At 51.6% G+C, this 19,725-nt stretch overlaps 1 long non-coding RNA gene across 1 annotated transcript in view; it reads right to left on the bottom strand.

Annotated features, from left to right (window-relative positions):
• Positions 1–19: 19 nt before the first annotated feature.
• Positions 20–19,725, bottom strand: part of LOC101937833 (uncharacterized) — a 77,569-nt gene continuing 57,863 nt past the window's right edge. Inside the window, exons 12-26 of the long non-coding RNA XR_010592965.1 lie at positions 18,673–19,548; positions 17,504–18,360; positions 16,339–17,194; positions 15,166–16,041; positions 13,977–14,853; positions 13,532–13,668; positions 12,816–12,953; positions 11,689–12,535; positions 10,751–11,371; positions 9,568–10,452; positions 8,405–9,267; positions 4,267–7,173; positions 3,119–3,966; positions 2,115–2,807; positions 20–1,830 (exon numbers count right to left, since the gene is read on the bottom strand). This is a non-coding gene — a long non-coding RNA (uncharacterized LOC101937833). The remainder of the gene's footprint in view (positions 1,831–2,114; positions 2,808–3,118; positions 3,967–4,266; positions 7,174–8,404; positions 9,268–9,567; positions 10,453–10,750; positions 11,372–11,688; positions 12,536–12,815; positions 12,954–13,531; positions 13,669–13,976; positions 14,854–15,165; positions 16,042–16,338; positions 17,195–17,503; positions 18,361–18,672; positions 19,549–19,725) is intronic.

Here is a 19,725-nt window from a genome sequence, read left to right as displayed (position 1 = left end):
ATAAAACACTCCCCAGCAGAATCGGTTACTTTGCTGTTGAGGATGCTGGAGCAAGCTGACCATGTACAGTAATAGGGGCAAAAGGAAGGTGTGTGTGTGTGTGTGGGGGGGGGGGGGGAAGGTCTAGACAAGGCTGCTCTTCCCTCTCTGAAATGATGTAGTGAGTTTCTGACACCTTCCCTCTCCCCCCCCATACACCCTGCTCTTTAAATACTCACAGTTTTCATTCAGGTGTTTACATACAAGTGACATCTGCACAGAGATGTTCACAAATTGGTCTGCTCAGCTGTTCCGATTCCCTGAACTGGCCACCCTTTCCCATTACCTCCAGGAAATGGAGTTTCATACATTTTAATTCTTTACTTTTCAAGAAACTTTCATATCTTCTTCTAACACTTCCTAGGGTTTTATAGTGACTCTCATTTACCATATTTAATACATTATTAAAAAACAAAACATAATCAAGTCTATTTTTATGATCACATGACTTCACTGGTTCTTGAATAGCTCGTTGGCCGGAATGGCTACCTCTAGACCAAGGGAGGGGTGGACAGCCGTTGCTCCTGTGAAACCTCTTTTTAAAATTTACACACAAGTAAAACAAGATTTTGCTAATTTAGAAAAAAATGTATTAAAATAGTGATTTCACACAAGTTGAAACCTAAGTTACCTCTAAGCTGCGCAGCAGCATATTAAGCACTGTGCAGGGACTCAGGGCTGTGGCGTGGAGACATGCCTCTCCCCCAGCCCCGGACCTGCTGCGGCCGGGGAAGAGGCACCTATCCTGTGGCCCCAGCCCTGGAGCTGCCGCATTAGGGAGAGGTGCCTCTCCCCCCAGCCCAGGTGCTGCTGCGGGGAGAGAGAGCTGCGGGGAGTCTTCTCCCCCCACTTCCTGTAGTTCCAAGGCAGTCTGGACCTCAAACCCCTCATCCCCAGCCCTGAGACTAACCCCCAGATGGAGCCCTCACCCCCCCGCACCTCAACGCTCTGCCCCAGCCCTGAGCCCTGTCCCATACTCCGAACGCCTCGGCCCCACACCCGCCACATGAATTTTGTTACGTGTACCAATGTGGAGGTAATGTGAGACACATCACCTCCATATTGGTGCACATAACAAAATTCCTTCCACACAAGTGGGAAAAATTGAAGGGAACACTGGCTGAAACTCTGACAAAATCCAACCCATTTGTCACAACTCCTTTCCCATAGACCCAGGAATGGGAAATTGTGAGTGTAGCAAATGGTGACAGGGCAGTCCTCGACTTTAGCGCCCACTGCCCTGCATGATTTTCTTCCGCTCCTACTTCTCCATGGATCCCGAGACCTGGGCTGCACACCAACCAGTGTTCTACAAACGGGCATGAGGAGAGGAGAGGAGCGGAGAGGAGAGGAGAGGAGAGGAGAGAGAGTGTGTTGGCCAACATACTAGAGAAGAGAGAGAGAGAGAGAGAGAGAAAAACATGGGAGGAAAGGAAGCACCTGGAGTTATTCTCCTGGAGGTAACCTTCTGCTGCAGAGGAGACACAGTTCCTGACCAGAGAAATGAGCAGCCTCTGAAAATAGGGACCTTTTCTCCCTCGTAACCACAGTTAGTCAGGAACCATTCATACAAACCGCGCCCTACTGTACTAGGCTTCCCAACCTGGACTCAGGTGGAGTCTGAGCAGAGCCCTCACCAAACCAGACACTTCTCACTATCAGCAGCGTCTGCTAGGCTCCCAGATGGACGGCTTTTGCATGGCATCAACAATGCTCAGAGTCTCGACGCTCTGGCTCGCTTTCCATCACATGAGGACAGTAGACTAACGCGTGACTTCGTTTTCCTTGGTACTAAACCAAGCAGAGGGGGGGAAAACAAAAAAATTAGCATCTCTGTCTGCAATGTCGCATAGTCTCTTCATTTCACATCTCCCATATCCCACGGCTCCGCCCTCAACCCATCTCCTATTACTACATTACAACTGCAACTAGAAGGCACCCATTGTAACTCACTTTCCTCAGGAGACTCTTGTCCCTTCCCCAGCCTTAATCCCAGAGCCTCGTAACTAACTAGGAAGCACACGGCCTGTGAAGAAAACTACAGCGAGCACAGATGAGGAATTCAAAGCACTGACCTCTTACTCACAGCCAGCGATGCAGAAGGCAGAAACATGAGGACTATTCATGTCTCCTTAGAAGGATGTCCAGGCTGCTCAGGTCCACTTCTGCCATATTCTTGTACGGCTAGGGCTCCTGGACGATTCCTCCAGGATCCTTTTCGTCCACTCCAACTTCTCCATGGCTCCTGAGACCTGGCCTCTGGGGATGCACACCTGCCTGTGTCCTACGAAGGGAGGCAGAACAAGGAAAGGCAAGGACAGACATAGAGAGATGGAAGGTGTGTGTTGGCCAACGTACTAGAGGAGAGAGAGAGACAGATAGAAAGACATGGGAGGAAGGCAAGCAACTCACCACCTGGAGTCATCCTCCTGGATGCAACCTTCAGCTGCCGAGGACACGCTGTATCTGGCCAGAGAAATGCGCAGTCCCTGAAAATGGGGACCTTGTCTCTCTCATAACCACAGCTGGTCAGGAACCATTTCTTACAAACCCAGACCCTGCTAACGGGGTGTCCCTACCTGGACCAGGGGGGCCCTACGCAGAGCCCTCACCAAACCAGACACTTATCTCACTGACAATAGCGACTGCTCCACTGCCAACTGGACGGCTCCTGACTTGCATCAACAATGCTTGCGGGCTCACTGTTCTCGCTCGCTTTCCATCCGACGAGGGGAGTAAACTCTGACGTTCGATTTCTTTTCCTGATACTAAACCCAGCACAAGGAGGAAAAACAATGAAGTTACTATCTCAGTGGGCAGCGTCGCATAGGCTATTCTTTTTGCCTCTCCCACACAGCGGCGCTCCGCCCCAAACTCTCTTCCCCATTAGGCCTTTAGCACTACAACTAAAACGCACCCCTTGCAACGGCACCCGAAATAATCACTCTGCACAGCAGACTCTGGCCCCTCCCCAGCTGTAATCTCACAGAGCCCCGTACCCAACGAGGAAGCACACGGCTTGGGAAGAATACTACAGCGAGCACAGATGAGGAATTCAAAGCACTGACCGCTTACTCACAGCCAGTTTTGCGGGAGTCAGAAAGCCGAGGTCTGTTCATGTTTGCTGACAAGGGTGTCCAGTCTGCTCATGTCCAGTTCTGCCACTTTCTCTTCGGGCTAGGGCTCCTGGAAAATTCCTCTGGAAGCGCAGCTGCAAAAGCCAAGCATGAGCCATCACTACACAAACCTCTATTGGTGCTTCAAATCTTGCCCTCCCTCTCCAATCCCATCTACCTCGGCCCCACTCGACGAAAAGAGACCAAGATAACACCGACAGTCACAGCCCTGCATGATTTTCCTCCCCTCCTACTTCTCCATGGCTCCCAAGAACTGGCCTGTGGGGATGCACACCTAGCACGCCTGCCTGTGTCCTACAAAGGGAGACAGTACAGGGAAAGGCAAGGACAGACAGAGAGGGAGAGATAGAGGCTGTGTGTTGGCCAAAGTACGAGAGAGAGAGAGACAGACAAAGAGAGAAATAAAAACATGGGAGGAAAGCAAGCAACTCACCACCTGGAGTCACCCTCCTGGATGCAACCTTCTGATGCGGAGGAGACACCATTCCTGACCAGAGAAATGAGCAAAGTAGGGACCTTTTCTCCCTCGTGACCACAGCTAGTCAGGAACCTTTTCATACAAACCCAGCCCTACCGTACTGGGCTTCCCTACCTGGACTCAGGTTGCGCATGAGCAGAGCCCTCACCAAACCAGACACTTCTCTCACTGACAGCGGCGTCTCCTCGGCTCCCAGATGGACGGCTTTTGCGTGGCATCTACAATGCTCAGAGTTTCGACGCTCCCGGTAGCTTTCCATCACATGAGGGCAGTAGACTCTGACGCGTGACTTTTTTTCCCTTGATACTAAACCTGGCGGGGAGAGGGACAAAAAAATTAGCATCTCCGTCTGCAATGTCGCGTAGTCTCTTCATTTCACATCTCCCCCATCCCACGTCTCTGCCCTCAACCCATCTCCCATTACTACGTTACAACTGCAACTAGAAGGCACCCATTGTAATGGCACCCAAAACACTCACTTTATTCAGGAGACTCTTGTCCCTTCCCCAGCCTTAATCCCAGAGCCTCATATCCAACGAGGAAGCACACGGCCTGTGAAGAAAACTACAGCGACTACAGATGAGGAATTCAAAGCACTCAACTATTACTCACAGCCAGCGATGCAGAAGGCAGAAACATGAGGACTATTCATGTCTCCTTAGAAGGATGTCCAGACAACTCAGGTCCACTTCTGCAATATTCTTGTCTGGCTAGGGCTCCTGGACGATTCCTCCGCAAACTAATAAAGCCAAGCAAGAACTATCACTACACAGAGCTCCATTGGGGCGTCTAGTTTTGCCCTCATCCCTGCCTCCCTCTCCAATCCCATCTACATCAGCCCCACTCGATGAACAGAGACCAAGGTAACACTGACAGTTACAGCCCTGCATGGTTTTCGTACGCTCCTACTTCTCCATGGCTCCCGAGACCTGGCCTCTGCAGATGCACACCTAGCACGCCTGCCCGTGTCTTCTGAAGGGAGACAGCACAAGAAAAGGCAAGGACAGACAGAGAGAGAGGGTGTGTGTTGGCCAACGTACTAGAGAAGAGAGAAAGAGAGAGAAAAACATGGGAGGAAGGCAAGCAACTCACCACCTGGAGTCATCCTCCTGGATGCAACCTTCTGCTGCGGAAGAGGCACCGCTCCTGGCCAGAGAAATGAGCAGCCCCTGAAAAAGGGGACCTTGTCTCTGTAAGCACAGCTGGGCAGGAACCATTTATTACAAACCCACGGGGGGAGCAACGGAGGGGGGGAAACAAGTTACCATCTCAGTAGTCAACATCTCATAGGCTCTCCTTTTCACCTCTCCCATACGACGTGGCTCCGCCCTCAACCCTCCCCATTACACCTTTAGCATTATAACCAAAAAGCACCCCTTCCAACAGCACCTGAAATAATCACTCTGCACAGTAGACTCTGGCCCCTCCCCAGCTGTAATCTCACAGAGCCCCATACCCAACAAGGAAGCACATGGCCTGTGAAGAATACTATAGCGAGCACAGGTGAGCAATTCAAAGCACTGACCGCTTACAGCCAGTTATGCGGGAGTCAGAAAGCTGAGGACTGTTCATGTCTGCTTACAAGGATGTCCAGTCTGCTCATGTCCACTTCTGCCACTTACTCCTCGGGCTAGGGCTCTTGGAAAATTCCTCTGGAAGTGCAGCTGCAAAAGCCAAGCATGAGGCATCACTACTTAAAGCTCTATATGTCGCTTCAAATCTTGCCCTCATCCTGGCCTCCCTCTCCAATCCCATCTACATCAGCCCCACTCGATGAACAGAGACCAAGTTAACAGCAACAGTCACAGCCCTGCATGATTTTCGTCCCCTCCTACTTTTCCATGGCTCCCGAGACCTGGCCTGCGGGGATGCACACCGAGCAAGCCTGCCCGTCTCCTACGAAGGGAGACGGCACGAGGACAGGAGAGGAAAGAGTGAGAAAGTTGGCCAACACACAAGAGGAGAGAGAGAGAGAGAGAGAGAGAAAAAAATGGGAGGAAAGCAAGCAGCTCACCACCTGGAGTCATCCTCCTGAATCCAACCTTCCGCTGCGGAGGAGACACTGTTCCTGACCAGAGAAATGAGCAACCTCTGAAAGTAGGGACCTTTTCTCCCTTGTAACCACAGCTAGTCAGGAACCTTTTCATACAAACCCAGCCCTAACTTAGTGGGCTTCTCTACCTGGACTCAGGTTGGGCGTGAGCAGAGCCCTCATGAAACAAGACACTTATCTCACTGACAGCGGCATCTCTTCGGCTCCCAGATGGATGGCTTTTGCGTGGCATCAACAATGCTCAGAGTTTCAACGCTCTCGCTCGCTTTCCATCACGAGGGCAGTAGACTCTGACGGGTGACTTCATTTTCCTTGGTTCTAAACCTAAAGCGGGGGGGAAGGGGGGGAGCCAAAAAAATTAGCATCTCCGTCTCCAATGTTGCGTAGTATCTTCTTTTCACATCTCCCATATCCCACGGCTCCACCCTCAACCCATCTCCCATTACTACGTTACAACTGCAACTAGAAGGCACCCATTGTAATGGCACCCAAAATATTCACTTTCTTCAGGAGACTCTTGTCCCTTCCCCAGCCTTAATCCCAGAGCCTTGTACCCAACGAGGAAGCACACGGCCTGTGAAGAAAACTACAGCGACTACAGATGAGGAATTCAAAGCACTGACCTCTTACTCACAGCCAGCGATGCAGAAGGCAGAAACATGAGGACTATTCATGTCTCCTTAGAAGGATGTCCGGGCTGCTCAGGTCCATTTCCGCCATATTCTTGTGTGGCTAGGACTAATGGACAATTCCTTGGCCAACTTATAAAGCCAAGCAAGAACCATCACTACACAGAGCTCTATTGGTGCTGGAAATCTTGCCCTCAGCCCTGCCTCCCTTTTCCATCCTATCTACATCGGCCCCGCTCAATGAACAGAGACCGAGTTAACACCGAAAGTCACCGCTCCACTCTCGCACCCACTGCCCTGCATGATTTTCATCCGCGACTCCCGAGACCTGGCCTGTGGGGATGCACACCTAGCACGCCTGCGCGTGTCCCACGAAGGGAGACGGCACGAGGAGAGGAGAGACAGTGAGAAAGTTGGCCAACACACTAGAAAAGAGAGAGAGACAGACATGGGAGGAAGGCAAGCAACTCACCACCTGGAGTCATCCTCCTGAATCCAACCTTCCGCTGTGGAGGAGACACCATTCCTGACCAGAGAAATGAGCAACCTCTGAAAATAGGGACCTTTTCTCCCTTGTAACCACAGCTAGTCAGGAACTTTTTCATACAAACCCAGCCCTAATTCAGTGGGCTTCCCAACCTGGACTCAGGTTGGGAGTGAGCAGAGCCCTCACCAAACCAGACACTTATCTCAGTGACAGCAGCGTCTCCTCGGCTCCCAGATGGATGGCTTTTGAGTGGCATCAACAATGCTCAGAGTCTCAACGCTCTCGCTCGCTTTTCATTGCATGAGGGCAGTAGACTCGGACGCGTGACTTCGTTTTCCTTGGTTCTAAACCTAACGGGGGGGACGGACGGACGGGGGGGACGACAAAAAAATTAGCATCTCCGTCTGCAATGTCGCGTAGTATCTTCTTTTCACATCTCCCATATGCCACGGCCCCACCTTCAACCCATCTCCCATTACTACGTTACAACTGCAACTAGAAGGCACCCATTGTAATGGCACCCAAAATATTCACTTTCTTCAGGAGACTCTTGTCCCTTCCCCAGCCTTAATCCCAGAGCCTTGTACCCAACGAGGAAGCACACGGCCTGTGAAGAAAACTACAGCGACTACAGATGAGGAATTCAAAGCACTGACCTCTTACTCACAGCCAGCGATGCAGAAGGCAGAAACATGAGGACTATTCATGTCTCCTTAGAAGGATGTCCGGGCTGCTCAGGTCCATTTCCGCCATATTCTTGTGTGGCTAGGACTAATGGACAATTCCTTGGCCAACTTATAAAGCCAAGCAAGAACCATCACTACACAGAGCTCTATTGGGGCATCGAGTCTTGCCCTCATCCCTGCCTCCCTCTCCAGTCCCATCTACATCAGCCCCACTAGATGAACAGAGACCGAGTAAACACAGACAGTCACAGCCTTGCATGGTTTTCATACGCTCCTACTTCTCCATGGCTCCCGAGACCTGGCCTCTGCAGATGCACACCTAGCACGCCTGCCCGTGTCTTCTGAAGGGAGACAGCACAAGGAAAGGCAAGGAGAGACAGAGAGAGAGGGTGTGTGTTGGCCAACGTACTAGAGAAGAGAGAAAGAGAGAGAAAAACATGGGAGGAAGGCAAGCAACTCACCACCTGGAGTCATCCTCCTGGATGCAACCTTCTGCTGCGGAAGAGGCACTGCTCCTGGCCAGAGAAATGAGCAGCCCCTGAAAAAGGGGACCTTGTCTCTCCTAAGCACAGCTGGGCAGGAACCATTTCTTAGAAACCCACGGGGGGAGCAACGGAGGGGGGGAAACAAGTTACCATCTCAGTAGTCAACATCTCATAGGCTCTCCTTTTCACCTCTCCCACACGACGTGGCTCCGCCCTCAACCCTCCCCATTACACCTTTAGCATTATAACCAAAAAGCACCCCTTCCAACAGCACCCGAAATAATCACTCTGCACAGTAGACTCTGGCCCCTCCCCAGCTGTAATCTCACATAGCCCCATACCCAATAAGGAAGCACATGGCCTGTGAAGAAAACTACAGCGACTACAGATGAGGAATTCAAAGCACTGACCTCTTACTCACAGCCAGCGATGCAGAAGGCAGAAACATGAGGACTATTTATGTCTCCTTAGAAGGATGTCCAGACTACTCAGGTCCACTTCTGCAATATTCTTGTCCGGCTAGGGCTCCTGGACGATTCCTCTGCAAACTAAGAAAGCCAAGCAAGAACTATCACTACACAGAGCTCTATTGGGGCGTCGAGTCTTGCCCTCATCCCTGCCTCCCTCTCCAGTCCCATCTACATCAGCCCCACTAGATGAACAGAGACCGAGTAAACACAGACAGTCACAGCTCCACTTTAGTGCCCACTGCCCCGCATGGTTTTCGTCCGCTCCTACTTCTCCGTGGCTCCCGAGACCTGGCTAGGATGCACACCTAGCACGGATGCCCGTGGTCCTACGAAGGGAGACGGCACGAGGAGAGGAGAGGAAAGAGAGTGAGAAAGTTGGCCAACACACTAGAGGAGAGAGAGAAAGACAGAGAGAAAAAAATGGGAGGAAGGCAAGCAACTCACCACCTGGAGTCATCCTCCTGGATTCAACCTTCTGCTTCCGAGAACACACCGCATCTGGGCAGAGAAATGAGCAGTCCCTGAAAATGGGGACCTTGTCTCTCTCGTAACCACAGCTGCTTAGGAACCATTTCTTACAAACCCAGCCCCAGCTAACGGGGCGTCCCTACCTGGAGCCATTGGGGCCCTACGCAGAACCCTCACCAAACCACACACTTATCTCACTGACGGTAGCGACTGCTCCACTGCCAACTGGACGGCTCCTGACTTGCATCAACAATGCTCGCAGGCTCACTGCTCTTGCTCGCTTTCCATCCGACAAGGGGAGTAAACGCTGACGTTTGATTTCTTTTCCCAGGGTACTAAATCCGGCACAAGGAGGAAAAACAATGAAGTTACCACCTCAGTGGGCAGCGTCGCGTAGGCTATTCTTTTCGCCTCTCCTACATGGCAGCGCTCTGCCCCAAACTCTCCCCCCCATTACGCCTTTAGCATTACAACTAGAAAGCATCCCTTGCAACGGCACCCAAAATAATCCCTCTACACAGCATACTCTGGCCCCTCCCCAGCCGTAATCTCACAGAACCCCATACCCAATGAGAAAGCACACGGCCTGTGAAGAATACTACAGCGAGCACAGATGACGAATTCAAAGCACTGACCGCTTACTCACAGCCAGTTATGCGGGAGCCAGAAAGTTGAGGACTGTTCATGTCTGCTGACAAGGATGTTCATGTCTGCTTACAGGGATGTCCAGTCTGCTCATGTCCACTTCTCCCAGTTTCTTCTCGAGATAGGGGTCCTGGAAAATTCCTCTGGAAGCGCAGCTGCAAAAACCAAGCATGAGCCATCACTACACCAACCTCTATTGGTGCTTCAAATCTTGCCCTCCTCCTGGCCTCCCTCTCCAATCCCATCTACCTCGGCCCCACTTGACAAACAGAGACCGAGATAACACCGACAGTCACAGCCGTGCATGATTTTCGTCCCCTCCTACTTCTCCATGGCTCCCGAGACATAGCCTGTGGGGATACACACGTTACACGGCTGCCCGTGTCTTACGAAAGGAGACAACACGAGGAAAGGCAAGGACAGACAGCGAGAGCTAGAGGGTGTGTGTTGGTCAACATACTAGACAAGAGAGAGAGAGAAAGAAAAACATTGGAGGAAAGCAAGCAACTGACCACCTAGAGTCATCCTTCTGAATCCAACCTTCCGCTGCAGAGGAGACACCATTCCTGACCAGAGAAATGAGCAACCTTTGAAAATAGAGACCTTTTCCCCCTCGTAACCACAGTTAGTCAGGAACCTTTTCATACAAACCCAGCCCCAACTTAGTGGGCTTCCCAACCTGGACTCAGGTTGGGCGTGAGCAGAGCCCTCACCAAACCAGACACTTATCTCACGGACAGCGGCGTCTCCACAGCTCCCAGATGGATGGCTTTTGCGTGGCATCAACAATGTTCAGAGTCTCAACGCTCTCGCTCGCTTTCCATCACGAGGGCAGTAGACTCTGACGGGTGACTTCGTTTTTCTTGGTTCTAAACCTAAAAGGGGGGGGGGGGGGGGAGCCAAAAAAATTAGCACCTCTGTCTGCAATGTCGCGTAGTATCTTCTTTTCACATCTCCCATATCCCACGGCCCCACTCTCAACCCATCTCCCATTACTACGTTACAACTGCAACTAGAAGGCACCCATTGTAATGGCACCCAAAATATTCAATTTCTTCAGGAGACTCTTGTCCCTTCCCCAGCCTTAATCTCAGAGCCTCATACCCAACGAGGAAGCACACGGCCTGTGAAGAAAACTACAGTGACTACAGATGAGGAATTCAAAGCACAGACCTCTTACTCACAGCCAGCGATGCAGAAGGCAGAAACATGAGGACTATTCATGTCTCCTTAGAAGGATGTCCGGACTGCTCAGGTCCACTTCTGCCATATTCTTGTCCGTCTAGGGCTCCTGGATGATTCCTCCGCAAACTAATAAAGCCAAGCAAGAACTATCATTACACAGAGCTCTATTGGGGCGTCGAGTCTTGCCCTCATCCCTGCCTCCCTCTCCAGTCCCATCTACATCAGCCCCACTCGATGAACAGAGACCAAGGTAACACTGACAGTTACTGCCCTGCATGGTTTTCGTACGCTCCTACTTCTCCATGGCTCCCGAGACCTGGCCTCTGCAGATGCACACCTAGCACGCCTGCCCGTGTCTTCTGAAGGGAGACAGCACAAGGAAAGGCAAGGACAGACAGAGAGAGAGGGTGTGTGTTGGCCAACGTCCTAGAGAAGAGAGAAAGAGAGAGAAAAACATGGGAGGAAGGCAAGCAACTCACCACCTGGAGTCATCCTCCTGGATGCAACCTTCTGCTGTGGAAGAGACACCGCTCCTGGCCAGAGAAATGAGCAGCCCCTGAAAAAGGGGACCTTGTCTCTCTCCTAAGCACAGCTGGGCAGGAACCATTTCTTACAAACCCACGGGGGAAGGAACGGAGGGGGGGGAACAAGTTACCATCTCAGTAGTCAACATCTCATAGGCTCTCCTTTTCACCTCTCCCACACGACATGGCTCCGCCCTCAACCCTCCCCATTACACCTTTAGCATTATAACCAAAAAGCACCCCTTCCAACAGCACCCGAAATAATCACTCTGCACAGTAGACTCTGGCTCCTCCCCAGCTGTAATCTCACAGAGCCCCATACCCAACAAGGAAGCACATGACCTGTGAAGAATACTATAGCGAGCACAGATGAGCAATTCAAAGCACTGACCGCTTACTCACAGCCAGTTATGCGGGAGTCAGAAAGCTGAGAACTGTTCATATCTGCTTACAAGGATGTCCAGTCTGCTCATGTCCACTTCTGCCACTTACTCCTCGGGCTAGGGCTCTTTGAAAATTCCTCTGGAAGTGCACCTGCAAAAGCCAAGCATGAGGCATCACTACTTAAAGCTCTATATGTCGCTTCAAATCTTGCCCTCATCCTGGCCTCCCTCTCCAATCCCATCTACATCAGCCCCACTCGATGAACAGAGACCAAGTTAACAGCAACAGTCACAGCCCTGCATGATTTTCGTCCCCTCCTACTTTTCCATGGCTCCCGAGACCTGGTCTGCGGGGATGCACACCGAGCAAGCCTGCCTGTCTCCTACGAAGGGAGACGGCACGAGGACAGGAGAGGAAAGAGTGAGAAAGTTGGCCAACACACAAGAGGGGAGAGAGAGAGAGAGAGAGAGAGAAAAAAATGGGAGGAAAGCAAGCAGCTCACCACCTGGAGTCATCCTCCTGAATCCAACCTTTCGCTGCGGAGGAGACACTGTTCCTGACCAGAGAAATGAGCAACCTCTGAAAGTAGGGACCTTTTCCCCCTTGTAACCACAGCTAGTCAGGAACCTTTTCATACAAACCAAGCCCCAACTTAGTGGGCTTCCCTACCTGGACTCAGGTTGGGCGTGAGCAGAGCCCTCATGAAACAAGACACTTATCTCACTGACAGCGGCATCTCCTCGGCTCCCAGATGGATGGCTTTTGCGTGGCATCAACAATGCTCAGAGTCTCAACGCTCTCGCTCGCTTTCCATCACGAGGGCAGTAGACTCTGACGGGTGACTTCGTTTTCCTTGGTTCTAAACCTAAAGGGGGGAGGGGGGGAGCCAAAAAAATTAGCATCTCCATCTGCAATGTCGCGTAGTATCTTCTTTTCACATCTCCCATATCCCACGGCCCAACCCACAACCCATCTCCCATTACTACGTTACAACTGCAACTAGAAGGCACCCAAAATATTCACTTTCTTCAGGAGACTCTTGTCCCTTCCCCAGCCTTAATCCCAGAGCCTCATACCCAACGAGGAAGGACACGGCCTGTGAAGAAAACTACAGCGACTACAGATGAGGAATTCAAAGCACTGACCTCTTACTCACAGCCAGCGATGCAGAAGGCAGAAACATGAGGACTATTCATGTCTCCTTAGAAGGATGTCCAGACTGCTCAGGTCCACTTCTGCCATATTCTTGTCCGGCTAGGGCTCCTGGACGATTCCTCCGCAAACTAAGAAAGCCAAGCAAGAACTATCACTACACAGAGCTCTATTGGGGCGTCGAGTCTTGCCCTCATCCCTGCCTCCCTCTCCAGTCCCATCTACATTAGCCCCACTCGATGAACAGAGACCAAGGTAACACTGACAGTTACAGCTCCACTTTAGTGCCCACTGCTCCTCATGGTTTTCGTCCGCTCCTACTTCTCCATGGCTCCCGAGACCTGGCTAGGATGCACACCTAGCATGCCTGTGCGTTTCCTACGAAGGGAGACGGCACGAGGAGAGTCAGCGAGAAAATTGGCCAACACACTAGAGAAGAAAGAGAGACAGACAGATAGAAAGACATGGGAGGAAAGCAAGCAACTCACTACCTGGAGTCATCCTTCTAGATGCAACCTTCCGTTGCGTAGGAGACACCGCTCCTGTCCAGAGAAATGAGCAGACCCCGAAAATGGGGACCTTGTCCCCCTCATAACCACAGCTAGTCAAGAACATTTTCTTCAAACCCAGCCCCAGCTAATGTGGCGTCCCTAGCAGGAGAAAGGTGGGCCATGAGCACAACAATCACCAAACCAGACACTTATCTCACTGAGAGTGGCGGCCGTTCCCCTCCCAGTTGGACGGCTTTTGCGTGACATCAACAATGCTCATGGTCTCGTCACTCCGGCTTGCTTTCCATCACATGAGGGCTTGAGTCTCTGAGGCGTGACTTCTTTTCCCTCGGTCCTAAACCCAGCACAAGGGGAAAACACAAATCCGTTACCATCTCAGTCGGCAACATCTCGTAGGCTCTTCCTTTCGCCTCTCCCTCACGGCGGGGCTCCTCCCTCAAACCTCTTCCCATTACACCTTTAGCATTAGAACCAAAAAGCACCCCTTGCAACGGCACCCGACAGTCACTCTGCACAGCAGATTCTGGCCCCTCCCCAGCCGTAATCTCACAGAGCCCCAAACCCAACGAGAAAGCACATGGCCTGTGAAGAATACTACAGCGAGCACAGATGAGAAATTCAGACCGTTGACCGCTTACTCACAGCCAATTATGTGGGAGTCAGAAAGCTGAGAACTGTTCATATCTGCTTATAAGGATGTCCAGTCTGCTCATGTCCACTTCTGCCACTTTCTCCTCAGGATAGGGCTCTTGGAAAATTCCTCTGGAAGCGCAGCTGCAAAAGCCAAGCATGAGCCATCACTACTTAAAGCTCTATTTGTTGCTTCAAATCTTGCCCTCATCCTGGCCTCTCTCTCCAATCCCATCTACATCAGCCCCACTCGATGAACAGAGACCAAGTTAACACCGAAAGTTATAGCCCTGCATGGTTTTCATCCCCTCCTACTTCTCCATGGCTCCCAAGACCTGGCCTGTGGGGATGCACACCTAGCACCCCTGCCTGTGTTCTATGAAGGGAGACTGCACGAGGACAGGAGAGGAAAGAGTGAGAAAGTTGGCCAACACACAAGAGGAGAGAGAGAGAGAGAGAGAGAGAGAGAGAGAGAGAGAGAGAGAGAGAGAGAGAGAGAGAAAAAAATGGGAGGAAGGCAAGCAACTCACCACCTGGAGTCATCCTCCTGGATGCAACCTTCTGCTTCCGAGGACACACCGCAGCTGGGCAGAGAAATGAGCAGTCCCTGAAAATGGGGACCTTCTCTCTCTCGTAACCACAGCTGCTTAGGAACCATTTCTTACAAACCCAGCCCCAGCTAACGGGGCGTCCCTACCTGGAGCCATTGGGGCCCTACGCAGAACCCTCACCAAACCACACACTTATCTCACTGACGGTAGCGACTGCTCCACTGCCAACTAGACGGCTCCTGACTTGCATCAACAATGTTCGCAGGCTCACTGCTCTTGCTCGCTTTCCATCCGACAAGGGGAGTAAAGGCTGACGTTTGATTTCTTTTCCCTCGGTACTAAATCCGGCACAAGGAGGAAAAACAATGAAGTTACCACTTCAGTGGGCAGCGTCGCGTAGGCTATTCTTTTCGCCTCTCCTACATGGCAGCGCTCTGCCCCAAACTCTCCCCCCCCATTACGCCTTTAGCATTACAACTAGAACGCACCCCTTGCAACGGCACCCAAAATAATCCCTCTACACAGCATACTCTGGCCCCTCCCCAGCCGTAATCTCACAGAACCCCATACCCAATGAGAAAGCACACGGCCTGTGAAGAATACTACAGCGAGCACAGATGACGAATTCAAAGCACTGACTGCTTACTCACAGCCAGTTATGCGGGAGCCAGAAAGTTGAGGACTGTTCATGTCTGCTGACAAGGGTGTTCATGTCTGCTTACAGGGATGTCCAGTCTGCTCATGTCCACTTCTCCCAGTTTCTTCTCGAGATAGGGCTCCTGGAAAATTCCTCTGGAAGCGCAGCTGCAAAAGCCAAGCATGAGCCATCACTACACAAACCTCTATTGGTGCTTCAAATCTTGCCCTCCTCCTGGCCTCCCTCTCCAATCCCATCTACCTCGGCGCCACTCGACAAACAGAGACCGAGATAACACCGACAGTCACAGCCGTGCATGATTTTCGTCCCCTCCTACTTCTCCATGGCACCCGAGACATAGCCTGTGGGGATACACATGTTACACGGCTGCCCGTGTCTTACGAAAGGAGACAACACGAGGAAAGGCAAGGACAGACAGCGAGAGCTAGAGGGTGTGTGTTGGCCAACATATTAGACAAGAGAGAGAGAGAAAGAAAAACATTGGAGGAAAGCAAGCAACTGACCACCTGGAGTCATCCTTCTGAATCCAACCTTCCGCTGCAGAGGAGACACCATTCCTGACCAGAGAAATGAGCAACCTCTGAAAATAGGGACCTTTTCCCCCTCGTAACCACAGTTAGTCAGGAACCTTTTCATACAAACCCAGCCCCAACTTAGTGGGCTTCCCAACCTGGACTCAGGTTGGGCGTGAGCAGAGCCCTCACCAAACCAGACACTTATCTCACGGACAGCGGCATCTCCACAGCTCCCAGATGGACGGCTTTTGAGTGGCATCAACAATGCTCAGAGTCTCAACGCTCTCGCTCGCTTTCCATCGCATGAGGGCAGTAGACTCTGACGCGTGACTTCGTTTTCCTTGGCTCTAAACCTAACGGTGCAGGGGGGGTGGAGCCAAAAAAATTAGCATCTCCGTCTGCAATGTCGCGTAGTATCTTCTTTTCACATCTCCCATATCCCACGGCTCCACCCTCAACATATCTCCCATTACTACGTTACAACTGCAACTAGAAGGCACCCATTGTAACGGCACCCAAAATATTCACTTTTTTCAAGAGATTCTTGTCCCTTCCCCAGCCTTAATCCCAGAGCCTCATACCCAACGAGGAAGCACGCGGCCTGTGAAGAAAACTACAGCGACTACAGATGACGAATTCAAAGCACTGACCTCTTACTCACAGCCAGCGATGCAGAAGGCAGAAACATGAGGACTATTCATGTCTCCTTAGAAGGATGTCCAGACTACTCAGGTCCACTTCTGCAATATTCTTGTCCGGCTAGGGCTCCTGGACGATTCCTCCGCAACCTAATAAAGCCAAGCAAGAACTATCACTACACAGAGCTCTATTGGGGCGTCGAGTCTTACCCTCATCCCTGCCTCCCTCTCCAGTCCCATCTACATCAGCCCCACTCGATGAACAGAAACTAAGTAAACACAGACAGTCACAGCTCCACTTTAGTGCCCAGTGCCCCGCATCGTTTTCGTCCGCTCCTACTTCTCCATGGCTCCCGAGACCTGGCTAGGATGCACACCTAGCATGCCTGCGCGTTTCCTACGAAGTGAGACGGCACAAGGAGAGGAGAGTCAGCGAGAAAGTTGGCCAACACACTAGAGAAGAGAGAGAAACAGACAGATAGAAAGACATGGGAGGAAAGCAAGCGACTCACTACCTGGAGTCATCCTTCTAGATGCAACCTTCCGTTGCGTAGGAGACAACGCTCCTGGCCAGAGAAATGAGCAGACCCTGAAAACGGGGACCTTGTCCCCCTCATAACCACAGCTAGTCAAGAACATTTTCTTCAAACCCAGCCCCAGCTAACGTGGCGTCCCTAGCAGGAGAAAGGTGGGCCATGAGCACAGCAATCACCAAACCAGACACTTATCTCACTGAGTGGCGGCCGTTCCCCTCCCAGTTGGACGGCTTTTGCGTGACATCAACAATGCTCACGGTCTCGTCGCTCCGGCTTGCTTTCCATCACATGAGGGCTTGAGTCTCTGAGGCGTGACTTCTTTTCCCTCGGTCCTAAACCCAGCACAAGGGGAAAACACAAATCCGTTACCATCTCAGTCGGCAACATCTCGTAGGCTCTTCCTTTCGCCTCTCCCTCACGGCGGGGCTCCTCCCTCAAACATCTTCCCATTACACCTTTAGCATTAGAACCAAAAAGCAATCCCTTGCAACGGCACCTGACAGTCACTCTGCACAGCAGACTCTGGCCCCTCCCCAGCCGTAATCTCACAGAGCCCCAAACCCAACGAGAAAGCACACGGCCTGTGAAGAATACTACAGCGAGCACAGATGAGAAATTCAGACCGTTGACCGCTTACTCACAGTCAGTTATGTGGGAGTCAGAAAGCTGAGAACTGTTCATATCTGCTAACAAGGATGTCCAGTCTGCTCATGTCCACTTCTGCCACTTTCTCCTCAGGATAGGGCTCTTGGAAAATTCCTCTGGAAGCGCAGCTGCGAAAGCCAAGCATGAGCCATCACTACTTAAAGCTCTATTTGTTGCTTCAAATCTTGCCCTCATCCTGGCCTCCCTCTCCAATCCCATCTACATCAGCCCCACTCGATGAACAGAGACCAAGTTAACACCGAAAGTTATAGCCCTGCATGGTTTTCATCCCCTCCTACTTCTCCATGGCTCCCAAGACCTGGCCTGTGGGGATGCACACCTAGCACCCCTGCCTGTGTTCTATGAAGGGAGACTGCACGAGGACAGGAGAGGAAAGAGTGAGAAAGTTGGCCAACACACAAGAGGAGAGAGAGAGAGAGAGAGAGAGAGAGAGAGAGAGAGAGAAAAAAATGGGAGGAAGGCAAGCAACTCACCACCTGGAGTCATCCTCCTGGATGCAACCTTCTGCTTCCGAGGACACACCGCAGCTGGGCAGAGAAATGAGCAGTCCCTGAAAATGGGGACCTTCTCTCTCTCGTAACCACAGCTGCTTAGGAACCATTTCTTACAAACCCAGCCCCAGCTAACGGGGCGTCCCTACCTGGAGCCATTGGGGCCCTACGCAGAACCCTCACCAAACCACACACTTATCTCACTGACGGTAGCGACTGCTCCACTGCCAACTAGACGGCTCCTGACTTGCATCAACAATGTTCGCAGGCTCACTGCTCTTGCTCGCTTTCCATCCGACAAGGGGAGTAAAGGCTGACGTTTGATTTCTTTTCCCTCGGTACTAAATCCGGCACAAGGAGGAAAAACAATGAAGTTACCACTTCAGTGGGCAGCGTCGCGTAGGCTATTCTTTTCGCCTCTCCTACATGGCAGCGCTCTGCCCCAAACTCTCCCCCCCCATTACGCCTTTAGCATTACAACTAGAACGCACCCCTTGCAACGGCACCCAAAATAATCCCTCTACACAGCATACTCTGGCCCCTCCCCAGCCGTAATCTCACAGAACCCCATACCCAATGAGAAAGCACACGGCCTGTGAAGAATACTACAGCGAGCACAGATGACGAATTCAAAGCACTGACTGCTTACTCACAGCCAGTTATGCGGGAGCCAGAAAGTTGAGGACTGTTCATGTCTGCTGACAAGGGTGTTCATGTCTGCTTACAGGGATGTCCAGTCTGCTCATGTCCACTTCTCCCAGTTTCTTCTCGAGATAGGGCTCCTGGAAAATTCCTCTGGAAGCGCAGCTGCAAAAGCCAAGCATGAGCCATCACTACACAAACCTCTATTGGTGCTTCAAATCTTGCCCTCCTCCTGGCCTCCCTCTCCAATCCCATCTACCTCGGCGCCACTCGACAAACAGAGACCGAGATAACACCGACAGTCACAGCCGTGCATGATTTTCGTCCCCTCCTACTTCTCCATGGCACCCGAGACATAGCCTGTGGGGATACACATGTTACACGGCTGCCCGTGTCTTACGAAAGGAGACAACACGAGGAAAGGCAAGGACAGACAGCGAGAGCTAGAGGGTGTGTGTTGGCCAACATATTAGACAAGAGAGAGAGAGAAAGAAAAACATTGGAGGAAAGCAAGCAACTGACCACCTGGAGTCATCCTTCTGAATCCAACCTTCCGCTGCAGAGGAGACACCATTCCTGACCAGAGAAATGAGCAACCTCTGAAAATAGGGACCTTTTCCCCCTCGTAACCACAGTTAGTCAGGAACCTTTTCATACAAACCCAGCCCCAACTTAGTGGGCTTCCCAACCTGGACTCAGGTTGGGCGTGAGCAGAGCCCTCACCAAACCAGACACTTATCTCATGGACAGCGGCATCTCCACAGCTCCCAGATGGACGGCTTTTGAGTGGCATCAACAATGCTCAGAGTCTCAACGCTCTCGCTCGCTTTCCATCGCATGAGGGCAGTAGACTCTGACGCGTGACTTCGTTTTCCTTGGCTCTAAACCTAACGGTGCAGGGGGGGTGGAGCCAAAAAAATTAGCATCTCCGTCTGCAATGTCGCGTAGTATCTTCTTTTCACATCTCCCATATCCCACGGCTCCACCCTCAACATATCTCCCATTACTACGTTACAACTGCAACTAGAAGGCACCCATTGTAACGGCACCCAAAATATTCACTT

Source organism: Chrysemys picta, chromosome 16 (assembly GCF_011386835.1).
Source record: "Chrysemys picta bellii isolate R12L10 chromosome 16, ASM1138683v2, whole genome shotgun sequence".
NCBI lineage: Eukaryota > Metazoa > Chordata > Testudines > Emydidae > Chrysemys > Chrysemys picta.
The sequence above is the reverse complement of the archived record's forward strand: the minus strand, read 5'-3'. Positions and strand labels throughout refer to the sequence as shown.